Source organism: Thalassophryne amazonica, chromosome 20, assembly GCF_902500255.1.
Source record: "Thalassophryne amazonica chromosome 20, fThaAma1.1, whole genome shotgun sequence".
Classification (NCBI taxonomy): domain Eukaryota; kingdom Metazoa; phylum Chordata; class Actinopteri; order Batrachoidiformes; family Batrachoididae; genus Thalassophryne; species Thalassophryne amazonica.
In genome coordinates this window covers 59,585,761-59,591,251 of record NC_047122.1, presented here as the reverse complement: position 1 = coordinate 59,591,251, position 5,491 = coordinate 59,585,761, and positions in this window count along the sequence as shown.

Genomic DNA, 5,491 nt, shown 5'->3' with positions numbered 1-5,491 from the left:
CACTGATGTATTTAATCTGACCTATGGAACCTCTTTTGCCGTTATCATTGAAGTCACTGCAGTCGGTGCTGAATTATGTAACATCAGCACGCTTAAGTGGGAAAAAGTCACAACCTACTTGATGATACAGTGTATCCAAAAAGTATTCACAGTACGCCTTTTCCACACATTTTTTTTTAATGTCACACCCTTATTCCAAAATGGATGAAAAAAATCCCTCAAAATTCTACACACAATACACCATAATGATAATGTGATTTTTTTTTTGTTTAGATTTTTGAAAATTTATTATAAATAAAAAACTAAGAAATCAAACGTACATAAGTATTCACAACCTTTAACATGCAGCTCAAAATTGAGCTCAGGTGCATGTCAATGTTTGGAGGAAACCAGGCACCATCCCTACAGTGAAGCATGGTGGTGGCAGCATCATGCTGTAAGGATGTTTTTCAGCAGCAGGAACTGGAAGACGAGTCAGGATTGAGGGAAAGATGACTGCAGCAATGTACAGAGACATACTGGATGAAAACCTGCTCCAGAGCGCTCTTGACCTCAGACTGGGGCGACGGTTTGTCTTTCAGCAGGACAATGACCCTACACAGCCAAGCAAGATATCAAAGGAGTGGGTTAAGGACAACTCTGTGAATGTCCTTGAGTGGCCCAGCCAGAGCCCAGACCTGAATCTGATTGAACATCTCTGGACAGATCTGAAAATAATTGCAATTGCTGCTAAAGCTGCATCAAGAAAGTTTTGAGCAAAGGATGTGAATACTTATGTACATGAGATTTCCTAGTCTTTTATTTTTAATAAATTTGCAAAAATATAACACACACACACACAATGTGTGACTTTTGCTTTAATCATATGAAAACAACTGTGTTTTTTCAGAACTGAAAAACGGTTATATATCTGAGTTATTTGTAAATAATATATATTATTGCAGCTTACTTTTTAAAAGATTTTTGGCAAAGAAAATTTTTTTTGTACTGTACATGTGAATGTCATGGGAAGAACATTTTCCACTGAAGCTTATCATAACAATTTGTCCTCCCCTTTTACAGACCTTGCCGATTTTTTTATTGCATAATGACTCATTGCATTATCACAGCCTGTTCAACTTTTAAAAACTGCATTGACAGTCGTATTAACAGCACTAACAGTAACTTTCAAGATGTCACATTTGTGGCACAAGACAATATTGTTGTTTCATAAGTCAAACATAAAATGTTATCAGTGTTTCTCTTGCAATTATTAACCAAACAAAGGGCAGAGCATAGTATCAATGGATTTGTTTGTTTTTTCTTTTGATCACCTAGTAATCTATACGATGCTTGTCAAAAGATAATTTTATATTCATAGATAGATAGATCAGATAGTCTAGTTGCCTCTTCTGGGCTGCACAATGCTTCTCCACAGTCTATGCGGTCTTATTACCTCAATGTCCACAAAGGTCCTGCGATTATTAACAAACTTTTCTACAATGCTAAAATGTATCTGTTAACAACTCAAAACTGTCTTCTGTTGAAGAGCATGACATGCTTTTAATGGGATTCATACTCTAGATTTATGATGCAGAGGAGAATTAGAAGGCTTCTGTTCAGAGATCGTATAGGTCCCTGGCACTGCATGTTGCACCCACGTGTCCACCATCAACTGCTATTGCCATATATGTCTCATATACACTCATGATATCTATGGTTTTGCCAAAGCAATGAGCTCAGCAATGAGCTCTGTCTCAGAGTTGTGCGCTTTAATTTTAAATTGACTGTAGCCTGGCATCAAAATAACCAAGCAGCCAAGTCTGTATTCAGCCATATGTGACTTCTTTCAAGATGCATTAATAAAATATAAAACAAAGACATCTAGAAAATTAAAGAGGCATATTACCCCATCTGTATAAATTCCATCAATCATTTTGAGGATCACGATGTGTCCCGACTTCCCGATTGCTTACAAAGTTCTACGACACTACTTCTATGACAGATTACACCCATTTTGTATACGTGGGTACTGTAATTAAGGGTCACAGGGGGAGGCGGAGCCCATCCCTGCAGTCAAAGACGGGGTACACCCTAGACAGGATGCCAGTCTGCTGCAGGGCTTGATTTATATATATATATATATATATATATATATATATATATATATATATGCGTGTGTACCCCGCCTCGCGCTCTATGGCTGCTGGGATAGGCTTCAGCCCCCCGCGACCCTTAATTGGACTAAGCGGTAGAAGATGAATGAATGAATGAATATATATATATATATACACGAGGGCTGTCCGTAAAGTATAGGTCCTTTTTATTTTTTTCTAAAACTATATGGATTTCATTCATATGTTTTTACATCAGACATGCTTGAACCCTCGTGCGCATGCGTGAGTTTTTCCACGCCTGTCGGTGACGTCATTCGCCTGTGAGCACTCCTTGTGGGAGGAGTCGTCCAGCCCCTCGTCGGAATTCCTTTGTCTGAGAAGTTGCTGAGAGACTGGCGCTTTGTTTGATCAAAATTTTTTCTAAACCTGTGAGACACATCGAAGTGGACATGGCTCGAAAAATTAAGCTGGTCTTCAGTGAAAATTTTAACAGCTGATGAGAGATTTTGAGGTGATTCTGTCGCTTTAAGGACTTTTCACGGTGCGAGACGTCGCGCAGCGCTCTCAGGCGGCGTCATCAGCCTGTTTCAAGCTGAAAACCTCCACATTTCAGGCTCTATTGATCCAGGACGTCGTGAGAGAACAGAGAAGTTTCAGAAGAAGTCGGTTTCAGCATTTTATCCGGATATTCCACTGTTAAAGGAGATTTTTTTAATGAAAGACGTGCAGGCGGATTGCAGCGTCGACTCGCAGCCGCCGCGACGCTCCGCCACAGGAAAAACACCTCTGTTGGAAGCCTTGAGGACAAGTTGGAACATGTCCAGCTGATAAACAATTTCTCATATACTCACTCCACTGAAAGCCATCAAAAGCCGCCTGGATTTTACAAATGGTTATCAACACGGAGGTGTTTTTCCTGTGCCGCCGCACCGCGTCGGCTGCGTCCCGACGCGCGGACCCGTCCGCACGTCTTTCATTAAAAAAAATTTCCTTTAACAGTGGAATATCCGGATAAAATGCTGAAACCGACTTCTTCTGAAACTTCTCTGTTCTCTCACGACGTCCTGGATCAATAGAGCCTGAAATGTGGAGGTTTTCAGCTTGAACAGGCTGACGACGGCGGCTGAGAGCGCTGAGCGACGTCTCGCACCGTGGGAAGTCCTTAAAGCGACAGAATCACCTCAAAATCTCTCATCAGCCGTTAAAATTTTCACTGAAAACCAGCTTAATTTTTCGAACCGTGTCCACTTCGATGTGTCTCACAGGTTTAGAAAAAATTTTGATCAAACAAAGCGCCAGTCTCTCAGCAACTTCTCAGACAAAGGAATTCCGACGAGGGGCTGGACGACTCCTCCCACAAGGAGTGCTCACAGACGAATGACGTCACCGACAGGCGTGGAAAAACTCACGCATGCGCACGAGGGTTCAAGCATGTCTGACGTAAAAACATATGAATGAAATCCATATAGTTTTTGAAAAAAATAAAAAGGACCTATACTTTACGGACAGCCCTCGTATAATTCTGAGTATGTTCATGTCAGCAATGGTAAATGGACTGCATTTATCCTTTTCCATCTGGATCAGAAGCTGATTGCTGTTTATTTATTATTACTATTTTTTTTAAAGAATTCTTAACAAAGAATTCTTAACATTGTAAAATAAAGCTTTTGTGCCATGGTGCCCTGTAGCTTCACATTATTTATTTATTTATTTTTTAACAAAACAGTTCAAATTTTTGAGAAATAGATAGAAAATTCTAACAAAAATTGCCGTGGTCACTGTAATATTACTTTTTCTCTTGTTAACATTCAATTCTGCTGAATTTGAAATAAAATGTTGATATACAACAACATAATAATAATTTTAAGAAATAACAACAGTAATACATTTTCTGACATATGACAGGTTTTACTGATTTTACATCACTGCGTGTGGAGTTTCTGCCAGTTTCATTTTGCTGAAGACAAATGAATGTTATATATTTTAATGAACAGCTTGTTTGCTTCCTGAAGTACTTGCTTAACATGATTTTTTAAAAACTGATTTCCAGTTTGACTGAGTTTAAGTTTTATTTAAGTATACATAGAAAACTACATATAATTTAATTCATGCAGCAAATACATAAATATCCATCCATCCATTTTCTCAAACCATTTATTCCAGGTAAGAGTCACTGGGCTGCTGGAGACCATCTCAGCCCTGATTGGTCTTGAGGCAGGTCCACCCTGGACAGGTCTATTGGAGGACCACAGACAGACAGGCAAAGACATTTACACTCACAAAGACAGTCATTTTGGAATCATCACTTCACCGAAGCTCCATGTCTGGCTCAGTGGTTAGCATTCTTGCTTCACAGCAAGAAGGTCTGGGGTTTGATTCCACGCATGCTCACAGTTCCATTCTGTGTGGAGTTCTCTCCCTGTGTCTGTGTGGGTTTCCTCCGAGCACACCCGTTTAAACCCTCCATCAAAACATGCACATTATGGTCAAAACATCAAAACATGCACATTACGCTCTTGCTCCTCTGTCTACCCTTAACCAAGGCTGTGTCTCTACACCTTGAGGTGGCCTCCGGGCGATGGACTATGGCTGCCCATTGCTCCTACTGATTGGATTGTGTCCAACTATAATTATTCATTCATTTTCAGCCACTTATTTGGTCCAGGTCACTGTGACAGCAGAACAAGCAGCTCAACACACTCTTCCTGAACCTCGGCCAAGTCCTGTAACTCTTCCTGAGGAATCCCAAGGCATTCCCAAGGTAGCTGGGAAATATAATCTCTCCAGCAAATCCTAGGTCTTCCCCAGAGCCTCCTCCTGGTTGGATGTGCCTGGAAGACCTCTTCCGGGAAGACCTCCCTCGGGACTTACCTGGTCTTCCTAGGAGGTCTTCCAAGCCTAGGAAGGTCTTCCAGGCACGTCCAACCGGGAGGACCTCCCAAGGAAGACGACCAGCGAGCATCCTCACCAGGTGCCCAAACCAACTCAGCTGGTTCCTTTTGATGCGAAGAAGTAGCGGCCTTACTCAGAGTCCCTCCAGGTTGAGCTTCTCACCCTGTCCAGGAGTGTAAGCCCAGAACCTCATTTACGCTGCTTGAATCCACAATCTTATTCTTTGAGTCATTACCCAAAGTTCACGACTGTAGGTGAGGATAGGAGCATACATTGAGAACCTCGCCTTCCGACTCAGCTCCTTCACCACTACGGTCCGGTACAGCATCTGTAAAATTTCAAATGACACCCCAATCCAATTAATCGATTTCACACTCCAACTTACCCACCCCTCCTGAACAGGAGCCCGAGATACTTAAACTCCTCCACTTGGGGCAATAAGTCTCTCCTGACAATCCACTGTTTTCCGACAGAGGACCATGGTCTCACATTTAGAGGTGCTG